Below are 13,298 nucleotides of genomic sequence, written 5' to 3'. Positions count from 1 at the left end.
CAGTTTCCAGTGTTGGAGCTAAAATTTAAGATGGGGAATAATGTGAGATGATATGTGGACATTGCAAAGGTCTCTGTGGTAGCTTCAAGGCCAGAAACACCATTCCCATTCTGCTTTCTGTGTGTTCCAGGAAGTAGTACAGATAATTTATCTGCACCAGTTGTGGTAATCTGTTCATATGAGAAACATATTTGGTAATGAAGGATAAGCAGTGCTTTATGGTGTAGCTGGGCATGTATGCAAAATAACATGGACATCATGGCACTTGTATAGAAATAAACACTTTCTTCAGTAAACAAGTCTAAAATGGGCCTTCCTTTTAAAATGGATAAAAGCAATAACCAGTTGTACTCTACAGAGATTCTAAATGATTCTTGTTCTTTGTTTCCTCTGAATTACCTTAGTTTTTTTTCCTTTTGGTAGTTCATCATGGCTAAAACTGAGCATTGACAGAACTTCTAAGTGTTGTCAAAACAACATGACCCACACGCCTTTTACTTGACTGTGAGTAACCATTATTGATCAGTTGATGTGCAATGTTCTCACTGTGGTCAGTTGTTCCCCACTGCAGGCAAGGGCTAAAGAGAGCATGTTCTTACCAGTGACAACTGCTTCTCTTGTTTAAGTAACATTCTTGCAAAAGATCGATCACTGCGGTGGCATTTAAGGAGAAGGACTGAATGCATACTGATAGCTAACAGCTATACAACTGCAGTTGGATTTTTTTTACAATGTGTAATTTATTTATCATATTCTACATTATATTTGTTACAGTTGCCATTATGGGCCAGAAAGTTTTGTTTATTGAACTTTTTCACCTGGTCTGAAAATATTTAGCTAAAATGCAATGAATGAAGGTTGACTGGATGGCAATGAAGTTTCTAGCAGTTACTGAAAGTATGGATATTTTTAAGTGCCACAAAGGAATTGTAACACAAATACCATGAGGCAAAGTTTACCTCAAAAGGTATCAGTGCATAGGCATATTATGCAAAATGCCACAGTTGAATATACCCATATTAAATAATGTCATCACAAAAATCAAAAAAACATAATTATTAATATAAAATAATTCAGACAGGCTAAAGTGTACATCTGTCATTCTGCATCTTGCCATTTTCAACATGAGACTTGCTGTCACTATTATAAATTGGAACAATAAAGCATTCCTTTTTTAATGTCTGACCCTGCATGCTCTTGTGATGCTCTGCATTAGTTTATTTATACATATTTGGCAAGTCTTGCAATGGCTGAGTATAGATTTAATCACATGATCTGAGACACCCAATAGCCTAAGGTAGTACATTATGTTTTTCTAGGTAGTACCTGTTTTCCTTTGGTATATATTCCATGTGTTCTAGAACAGAAAAAACTACCATACTATTGCTGGGTAAAACAAATTTAAGATAGGCCCAAAAGGAGAAAAATCCTTTGATTATACATGGTGGAGCTCAAATAATATCAATACAAAGAAATACAATAAACAAAAAATAAATTTGTCTTATAACAAAACAATAAAAAGGATGTTTCAAAGCAAATGTAAACATTCAAATGTGGCATACAGAGAAAGATATGGTAGTATACATGTATATATACACATATGGGTGCCAGGTATTATGAAGACTGCCACTGAAGTTGGCATCTGTGTAGGGAACATAATTTAGTTAGCTAAGCAGATGGTTGACTGGTGTGCAAGAGTGCTACATTACTGGGGTTGAGGAATATGCTTTTTCTCTGATATTGAGAAATCTTGGAGTTAGGATATAAAATTAGCAGAAGATATGAGGTGTGCATCCTCACAGATGTGGGGTGCAGGAGCAATGTACCCTGCAAAAAAGAATGTTTTTAACTTGAAAGCTCCGAGGTTATCTTTCAGCTTATGTGTAGTGATGTGTCAACTTATGTTGACGTTTTGTTGTGAAACTTAACATCACCTTTTAGCTGTTTTGATCAGTAGACATACACACACACACACACACACACACACACACACACACACACACACACACACACACACACATATACACAACATGCATATACACATACACATAGCAACTTGAACTTAACACATGAATGAAAACATAACTTGATAGCTATTAAACATTTTAGAATTTAAGTATATGCCCTGATTAAAAAAAAAAACATGCATTTACATGTTGTTATTGTTGTTAACCTTACCAAAGTGTATCATAAACCTGCCGTGACAAAGCACAGATCCATCTAAAAATATTCTGGACTCTTCTCTTTGATATGCACATTGTTTTGTTTGTAAGCAGACATTCATTTGTTGTTATGAATTTGGCATATGACACCAACAAGAGGTAAACATTTGTGTTATACATGGAGTCTATATTAAAATTCTGAAACCTCACTTACGCGAATACGGAAATGTCGACACATATATAGCGAACCGTGAAAACACCGAATGTCCTGAAGTACGAAATTCGAAATGTTGAATCATCATAGTTGGTCAACTCCAGCGCCCACTACGAACTACCTACCCAAACAAAATAAATAATCCACACTTCCCCATATCTACAATTTACCCATATATCCCATATGCTAATCCAACATTCACTACACACAAATGTATCTAAATATAAACAAACAGCACCCAATTACACGAAAAGTATAAATTACGTATACATTCAGCTACACAATTATATTACTATACATACACAACATAATCCTACTTCTAACCCTAAAGTAAAGGTTGCATGTATTACTGTGTATGCACTTACCTTAACCCGTACCCTAACCCTAAGGTCCATAACTATTGCACACTTATGTTAGGGAGCTATACCGGATAAGGGCCAACTATGACGATTCGACATTTTGAATTTTGCACTTCAGGATGTTCGGTGTTTTCGCAGTTCGCTATATATGTGTCGACGTTTCCATAATCGCGGAAGTGAGGTTTCGTGATTTTAATATAGACCTTATACATGCACTCTCATTAGATACTGCTTTCTTAATTTCTTTAATTGTTTTCTGCGATTCCTGCTATCACACAGCTTTGCTTAAATTTTATTCAGTCTGAAATCCTTTATAGGAATTTTTATATGGTTTTGGATTAAATTAGAAACCCTTTTTCAGATGCATATTTTTGTCGGTTGTATAAGAGCTCTCTATACAATAACGACATATAAGAGCTCTTTATGTTGTGACCTACCTGTGCATGCAAATATGAAAGTGGTAAAGAGTCAGTAACAGCAATGCAGTATTTCTTGGCAGCAGTCATTCTAACTATAACATCTGCAGATTACAATTAGTCCGTATTCATGTTTGTGTTTATTGCTGCCCCTAAATTTTTCAGTGTTGCCCCTATGTTTCTTCAAATTGTTCAATAAACCTTGTATGAGCTGTATTTATTTGATTCAGATGTAGGGATAAAAACAGAGAATATAAAGTTTCTTGATTTGCAGACTTACTTTTTTAACGGCATATCTACTGTATATCTTGCCAATTATATTTTCAGACTTCTGAACAGATAGCATTTATTTATGTATTTCATGAATCAAAAACTTGATATTTAGGCCAGTATTCTTTAGACATGATTCCTTATTTACAAATATAGTTACTGAAAGAAAGGCATGGAGTATATAGATGCTTTAGTGAATAAATTATCTGAAAATAGCATTAGTAAGTCGATGCTTGCATATTCTATAGCAGCAGCAACTGTCACATGAAAAGGGACATCCACAGAAAAAAGAAGTGCTGTAACAATGACCTTTGAACCACAAGGATGGAAGCGTGGCACTGCAAGCATGCATATCCTGCTATGTACAGAAAAGATGCATTGTACCACTTTCTAAAGCATTACCTACTTGGAAAAATAAAAATAAATTGACGTGTCACATATATGATTCAAACATCTGATTGTAACTATACTGAATTTTAAACAGGACATATTTGTCATGCATTATTATGTAGTTCGATACAGTCCTTCAGAACCTACTACTTTTCTGGAGCATGTGCAGTCATGCAACATAATTCACTGCCTTATAGAAAGATCCATGGATGCTTTAAATTAATCCTACAATAATGCATACAAATAGTTGTTGGTAACATTTACATGTTGTGACAGTGGCATTTCAATGATAACCAATAAATGCAACAAACTAATTTAGTTCTATGTGGTTGTCTTCCACGATGAGCAGTGATGGTGTTCCTTTAAGTATGCTGTCAAACTATAGACTCCATTAGGCGATCCCATGCTACTATATCCAGAACTGGGCTGTGGTTAGTGGAGGAGACCACTGTCTATTCATAATTGACATGCTCTAAATGCAGACATGTCCTCGGACATTGAATTCCCGCTACAGTCATTTCCTGGCATTAGCAAAGCTAATGTGACTTTGCCTCTTAAAGGCAGAGGCACTACTTTAAGGGTTTAATTACATGTAGGTTATATGTTGTATGAAATAAAATTATACGCCAGGCAGACACTGCTTATCTCCTAGCCTGTTCCCTCTGGCTGAACTGAGACTTACAATAATGTAAATGACAATAATCTGATTGCTTTCGGAAGTGAATCACTGACTTATCTGCTCAGAGTGAAGGCTGTAGGAATCAATCATTTTGTGTTAATGTATATTTAAATGAAACCCCTGCAGGAGTTATCTGCATGCATACTGATGGCCTAAAGCAAATGTTTACTTTTTCAGTAAAATTATGTTTACATCTTCCTGTGCAGTGCTAAGATAACATGTGTTTTACTCAGAAATACCCCATGCATGATTTATGTAGCATTTGAAAATAATGGGTGCATGGACATAAAAAACTATAGATATTTTCAATAAAGCAGAATCATCAAGGCTAAATTAAGCTAAATTACTAAAGAAAACCTTCTTTAACCATAAGCAGGATATTTTCTTCCTGAGGCTTGTTCCATGTGACTATACTTGGGATTAGATGGTACTTCCTTTATAGTTAAATGGCTGAAAATAATCTCCATCTCCGTCTACAAAATTTTAAAGAAAATGTCTCTAAAATGTCAGTTACTACATAATTAAAACAAAAGAAATGACATTCACAAAAGCTGTTACAAAACTTTAGCATGAACTGGAATGATATTTTTCCAGTTCCAGTATTTTCACTGTGTCTTTTGTATTGTAATATAGCGGACGCATTCATATATTAGTAAAGAAATGCCTGCATTGCAATTCAGATTTCTTGCATATGTACTTCCTGGTTGCACCAGTTTCTCTAGGGTCACATTTTAGGAGGGCAACATCAGGTCAACGTTTTATTTGAAGAGAAAGGAGAATCATGCATTTTAACATCTAGTGTTTAATGCCAGCAACAAAGTAGAAGAAGCTTTTTGTTATGAATTTCAATAATCTTTTTATTATTTGTTAATATATCTTCCGAACTGCAAAAGCATGTATCATGTGACCAGAGTTGTGGCCTTTTGATTCCTATTTACCATGACATGATAGTATGTCTAAAAGAAAATGTAGTAAAATATAAATCAGTGTTACCTCTGGTTCATCCATTTGGCTGCAATGAAATTATGCCTTAGTGTGCATTACCCATACATAAGATGTTACTCTGTTGATACCAGGGTACTGTGTAGTAATATATTTTCCCACTGATTATAGTATAACCATTTTAATGGCTTGCAAAATGCAGTTTTTAAATGCATATTTAGATTTTTGTTGAAGGAAGAAAAAATATTAGCTATTCGAGTGTTGCCTGATTGGAGCTGGAAAACATGAAGTCACTTTGGGAGGTAAACACATTTAAATCTAACCAAACTAGATTGTAGTCAGGTTACTATAAACTGTATATTTAACTATGCAGTTAAGCACCGAGCTTTGCAGCAAAATATTCCAACAGTGAGCTTTATGTTTTATTAGTGCTCCTATTAGAGAGTTATTTGTCCTTTTAATAATTTCAGATAACTCAATGTAACATAACAAGAAATAATATAATCTCATCAAACACAATAAATGATGAAATCATAATATGTTCAGCAGTGCTGAACGTCATATGATTGGAGACTTATGTAAAAATATGGTTTCTTCACTGAGGTACAGAAAGTCAGGCGAAGTGATGAGAGCAATGTTACAGCATCAGAAGAGAATAACACAGAACACAAAGGTTGTCACTGAATGGCTGCGTACCTTCTCTTTGATATAGACTTGCCTGCATTAATGAGAACAACGTCTATAATAAAAACAAGATTACCCTCTTTATATGGAAGTAATGGTTGAATTTATTATGTGCAAATGCAAATTATTTATGTTGGGACCATGCCAGCCAGATGTATTCTTAGAGTAGCAACGACTTTTGCTCAGTATGTGGATTATCTAGAAAATATAAACATTACCCCCTCAATTATATTACCATATAAGTTATGGATTCTGGGTTTTATCTGTCTATATCGAAAAAAAGCAAATGACAACAACTCATCTGGTATTCTGATTGTTTACAAATTGTTGGTCTCTTTCTTATTCATAGTGAAGTGTCAGTTTTGCATCTTATTTGTCTTCATTTGTAAATTACTGATGGGAATATTCAACAGACGGGATAGACTGAAACCTAGATAAAAAACACTGAAGAGTTATTCTTAAAGCAAGTTGTAGCAAGAAGCATCAACATACAGATATGCTGAGTATTTATTCATAACTCATTGCTTTCTTGGTAAATGTCTTGGTCAGCTGAGAGTTCCACATAAAATGTGTCTCAAAATAAGCTTCAAGTGGAGTCTGATGATAAGTGCTGTTTACATGGCTGCACTGTTATAAACTAAAGAAAATATAGAAACAAGCATAACAGACACATGGATAAGTTGCCATACAGATAAGACTGGAGGCAAACTCCAATGGCAGCAGTAGAGATCTTTTTTTTTGCACACTAGAACTTGTAAAATCATTTTGTAAAATTCGGGCAAGTCCGGAATCTGTGGCTGGGAAGAATGCTCAGTGTGGACAGTATTCCACGTAGTAATACCACCGATTTCTTTTTTTTTTTGCAAGAAAAAAGCCAAGTATGACAGCAAGTATAATGAACTAAACAACCTTGTTGAACAATGGTGATACTACATTTTAGAGAAACACTTCTTATCATTCATGTGCATCAAAGCACAACAGGCAGCAATGAGTTTGTGGCCTAACTGGGCTAACTAATCAAACTATATGTGAGTCAGACCAGATGATAAGAAAACTAGTTTTTCTCTGTGCAGTGTAGGAAATTAATGAAGACAAGGTATGATTCTAAGTATGTATACATGTATATATGCATGTATGTATGTATGAGAAGATGAGTAGCACTTCCTAAAGGACACATCCAGTAAGTGTAGATATCATGTACACTGCCAGTCAGATGTGTACTGTTACACCCACCGCTGCATATTACAGATATCTACTTGAGAATGATAGCAATACTAACTGGTTCCTTTGAAGGAATAGTAGAGTCTTTCCCCATGCCTTGCTAAGTTCTCAGGGAAGCCTGGTGTGCCTTTCATCCTCCATCTTCTTATGAGATGCAGTAATAAGCAATACCTTCTGGCAAATTTTATTCAGCCCATTGAAGGTAACCTCTCCAGGCAATATGTAATATTTTTATTACCCCTATTTGGGTGAGCCACCCCCTAATTATCACCCCCAAATGAGGCAGCACTTGAATATCATTAACTTTAGATGCTGCAGTCATCTTTTTCAGTGGAGAAAGCATATCCAAAGAAGACGAATCAACTTTTCAAGAAAATTCTTCTATAAGCTCCTCATAGAAGAAAACTGCACAATGCTTAGATCAATTTGCAAAGTACTCTGTAGACATTGGAGCACAGGAAACAAATTACTAGTTGTACTTCCTGGATTTTTATCCATATAATTTATAAACTGCTCAAATTATTAATAAATGGATTCATGACACTCTATTCCTCAAAGTACAGAAAATAAAAAGATTACAGAATGATAACGCACCTTAAAAGTAAAATCAGGCAAAAGCCAAAAGAGAATAACTTACAAGTTATAAATGTAAACATGCTACCTTCATTAATAAGCAAGCAAACAAACAATCAAAAATAAACTCTTTATGAGGGCGTCTTATGTGTGCCAAAAATCAATGCATCTTAAGCAAAATGAACAACCTTAACATATGCCTTATTCAAACAAACAGAAAAAATACGAAAAACACCAAAAACAGCAACAAAATAAAGAACACAATTCCAGCACTGCACCAGCAATTTTTTTTTTTCAAAAGCGATCTGGTACCACGGCAATTCGCCTTCATGGATCCATAAAGGCGAATTGCCGAGGTACCAGATTGCTTTTGAAATTGCTGGTTCAGTGCTGGAAGACAGAAAAAATAGCCTTATCAAACAACATTTAAATCACAATGGTGAACCTGAAGCTTTGAATGTAACAAATCTTTCACACATTTATAGCATCTGTGAATCTGAATTTTGCCATATCTCTTTACAAGCTAACAAAAAGGTGAAATTATATGAAATGGAATTTATTCTGAGTGCAACAGAAATGAAATCCATTAGTCTAGAAACTGGTTAGTTAGACATCCAGTACAGGTTGCCATATAAAATCCTTTTTACCAAATTGTTCTATAACAGAAAAATGGGGGGGGTATCTTTACCTAAAACAAGAACTGCAATCCATCTGTATCTGTAAGACCTGACAGTACCTTTGGATAGGTTGCATTTATTTGGACAGGGTGCTTTCCATATGCAGAAGAGAGAACCTCACTTCATATTTTCTGGCATCAGATGATCACTGCATTTCACTAAGCAGACAACAAATCAGATTTTGCACAGATTTGCTATCTTAGATAGAAAGTGTTTCAGTTTCATTACATGCTGACATCACAGTTCTCTTTCTAAAATACACATTCTCAACCAACAGAAGCTAATATGTCCTCAGTAGATGGAAATGTTGGGAACATATTCTAGCCTTAGATTAGATGCTGATTAGACCACGACAGATTCAATTGAAATTGTTGGGGAATGGTAATGGTTAATTACATGGTGTATGTGTTTATTATTAAACATAATCATAATGGTGAATTGTCTGCATTCTAGTTGAGCATGGGGTGATGTGGCTTTTTCCTCACAGAGTATAGCATGGTCAAAATAGGAAGCCATCTATCCCATTAGGAACTCAAGCAGTTGATGGCCTAATGGTAGTTCACAGAGAAGTACAATTATGTTCTGCAGGGAATACCTACACAAACAGTGAACTTTCAAAATGGTGGCCAAAAAAGACTGAAATTTTAAGATCAAATCACAAAATAATAATAATAATAATAATAATAATAATAATAATAATAATAATAATAATAATAAACTATTTTATGCTGGGGGGGCTGCATTCCCCATACCTGATGTTAGTTATATATACCAACTCAGAGATCGCACAACAGGAGGGAAAGAGCAAATTCCCAGACCCTAATATACTTCAATTTCGCACTCAGAGCAGCTGGCAGCCAGCAAAACAGAAAGAAAAAATAACATTTGTTCTTCTGAGTGTTTGCTCTTAGTAACTGCAACCCCTGCAGGAAATACTATCATTAAGAACCACAGACCTGGAAATGTCTGACCAGAAAGGGAGTTCTCCCCTTTATATCAGACAGTAAGAGTCCAAAAATGGAAATGAGAAATATAGTTTCAAACTTATGTTAACAGTTTATTGCACTGCTAATGCACAAACGGCATTAGAGGACCCCAGCAGCAGTTTAAAGGGCCAGTACAGCTTTCAAGGGTGTTGGGATACATAATAAGCAGTACTGAGAATAGAACGCAGAATACATTAGTGTTTCTACCAAGCTTCAGGAAAAGAAGCATGATAAAATTGTAAGTTCAAAAGGGTTTCATCCTGACATAATAGTCTAAATGGAGTGAACATCCAAATATAGTATAACTAATCTTAGCAGGTGCCCCAAAAATATTTACTGACTTTTAAAAATGACTGCTTTGAAATGAAGTTAGTAAAGGTCCAGGAAGAATATTCCATATTCTAGGGATAATTAGGTCATGCATAAATCCTTTTTTTAATTGCTTGTCCTTATCAAATATTAGAAGGACTTCTTAATGTACTCTTTGTGACATGAAGTTCAACTCCAGTGCAGCCCTACAAATGTTCATTGTATAAGATTTTAACGTATGCATTATTGAAATACAATTAAATCATAAGTATTCATAACTGACAGTCTTTTTGTAAATTTTCTTTGCACTGATTCTAAGATATGAGTTTGTTTTCTTGTAACTACAGAAAGAATTTTTTATCATAATCAAGGATTTGGATATTTAAGGTATTAAACAATTTTGATAGTGCCATGGCACTTTAGTATTTGACTATATATTTACTAAAATCTATGATTGTCAGTCAGTATGCACATTTTAATAATAACAAAAGTTAAAAGAAGTGAATTTCTTACTTAAACTATCCAAATCATATCAGCAAAGAAACTTGAAATAAGCTTGTCTTGGAGAGCTAAAATAGTAGAACACCTTAAACTCTAGATCATTCATAGAATAGGGACCTAGGCTTGTTTGTGAATTACTAGTGATCAAAACACATTTGTGCAATCACTAGTGTGAGACTGGACAGCTTTTCTCTTGAAGGTTGAATTGACCATGCATTGCTGATTTCCCTTTAATGTGACTTGGTACAACCTGAGGTTTGGTGTGTGTGTGTGTGTGTGTGTGTGTGTGTGTGTGTGTGTGTGTGTGTGTGTGTGTGTGTGTGTGTGTGTGTGTGTGTGTGTGTGTGTGTATATATATATATATATATATATATATATATATATATATATATATATGTGTGTGTGTGTGTGTGTGTATGTGTGTGTGTGTGTGTGTGTGTGTGTGTGTGTGTGTGTGTGTGTGTGTGTGTGTATATATATATATATATGTGTGTGTGTGTGTGTGTGTGTGTGTGTGTGTGTGTGTGTGTGTGTGTGTGTGTGTGTGTGTGTGTGTGTGTGTGTGTGTGTGTGTGTATATATATGTGTATGTGTGTGTGTGTGTGTGTGTGTGTGTGTGTGTGTGTGTGTGTGTGTGTGTGTATATATATATATGTGTGTGTGTGTGTGTGTGTGTGTGTGTGTGTGTATATATATATATATATATATATATATATATATATATATATATGTGTGTGTGTGTGTGTGTGTGTGGATCTTGTGTTCTTGAGTGAAATAATGATGGTGGACTAACAGCTCTAGGAACTAGCTGTTAGGAGGAGAAACCATTAGTTTCCAATGGAGTGTGATTCCAGTGATGGCATTCTTATAAAAAGCCATAGGAGATAGCATGCTCATACTTCATTCACACAGCTCAGAATGTTAGAATAGCAGCTTGCAATTTTTACCGTTAAGAATGAAAGTCTTATTTTTTTTGGTCAGGCACTTTAGGAAGACCTGTCTTTGAGGTGAGGGGAGTACCAGTTGGGAGACTGCCCAAGACACCCGATTAGCCAGATTATCTAGTTAATACCAAGCAGTGATCATGACATTATATATTTTAGAGTGTGAAGGGGGGGGGGGACATTAAAAACAGAAATAATTATGCAAAATTTAAGATTCAGACTATAATGAGCTGGGGAGAAGGGCAATGACGAGTCTACAGGCAAAGCAAGGCTATAAACAAGCCATAGAAATAGGCCAAGGATCATCACTTAGTGTTTTTAACATGTGGTTAATTAAAAGGCAAAAAGGGCAAAAATGAGAAAGTCAGCATAACTGCAATGGTAGTAATTATGGCAAAAAAAGACCAAAACAAGAGGTAGAAGGGAGTATGTGGAATGTGGTGGTGGCATAGTTAAGGAATTTAAAACAAAGAGAACCAAAGACATTAGTAAACATATCAACAAAGCTAATCTTCCCCCAAACCATAGTCAATAACATCTGCAGATTTATCCTCTTTGCCCTACAAAGAAATAAAAACAAAAGGGCAATGAAATTTGATTATACTGTCAAGGCTTTTTGCACAGTAACATGCAGAGAAGTGGCACATTGCATCACTTCAGACTTTCAGCTATTTTACTTGCCATTAGGAATAAATATAATTGCTGTATATAAGGCTTTCACTTTTCTGCTTAGTTGCCTTCTGGGAAAATAATTCCCGGTGGCTGCAGTTGGACCATTTTCCTGACTGTAATTTATACTTTTGTACTTCCAAATATATAAAATCTTCAAAAAAATGCATTTCTTTACTTCTGACGTCATGTATTACCCGAGTGTTTGTCAAACTGCTCCATAAACAATAACTGACCCTGTGTATATGTTACTATCCTCAATGAGGTATTTAATCAAACTGTTTCTAAAAAGTGTATTGCGTGCCATGCCACTTTCTGTTATTAGGCATTAGCATATCTAATTATGTATACACCTTCCATGTACTACCCTTTACACTGCATGGTTCAAGATGGAAGAGGCTGAGCTGACATTATTCATAATACTGCCTGTTTAGTATGGAATAGGCTATGTAGTTATAAAAGCTAATCTCTTCAAAGAAAAGAGAAAGGGTTAGAAGAGACTAAGATGCTAAGTTGTGAATGTGAAGGAAGTTTTTTTTTTACAAATAGATCTGAAGGAAAACAACCAAAAGATGGCAGTATTGGACTGAAAAGAATGACAAGGACTGTTGGAAAAGTCTTAAGGCCAAACTTGTAGATATAACAACAAAATAAATTCTGTACATATACAGAATTTATTTTGTTGTTATATCCACAACAACAACAACAAAATAAGCACTGAACATATACATGCATCCATCCACAACCCCTTTTCCCATATGGGGTTGGAGTGTCACTTCAACAGTGGCAATCATCTAGAGCCAAAGTTTACACTGCCAGGTGGCTAGACCTGCCAAAGTAATTCTTTCACAAGACAAACTCACAAGCACACTCACACCTATGACCAATTTAGAATCTCCAATCCGCCTACTGCATGTCTTTGGAATGTGGGAGGAAACCATAGCACCCAAAGGAAACTCACACAATCACAGGGAGGACAAGCAGACTCTGCACAGAAGGTGCCGGACCAGAGGATTGAAACAGGGAACCTCTTGCTGTGAGGTGACAACACTATCCACTGTGCCACCCATATACATAAACATATACGTATACATATTCTTATGCATATACATAAAGTCAGGAAAATAAACACCCATAAAGCAGCCAGGCTACTTTTTGAAAAGAAAAGAAAAGTGAAGAAAAAGAAAAGACATGAAAAGGAAAGAAAAGAAAAGAAAATACACGCTATATTTAAGTAAAAAAGAAAAACATGCAGTAAACTAGGTAAGGCTCACAGACATATACACAGACAAAGATGCAGTT

This window comes from Protopterus annectens, chromosome 8.part1, assembly GCF_019279795.1.
Source record: "Protopterus annectens isolate FY-2018-M chromosome 8.part1, PAN1.0, whole genome shotgun sequence".
NCBI classification, from domain to species: Eukaryota; Metazoa; Chordata; order Ceratodontiformes; family Protopteridae; genus Protopterus; species Protopterus annectens.
This window is presented reverse-complemented; position numbering follows the sequence as displayed.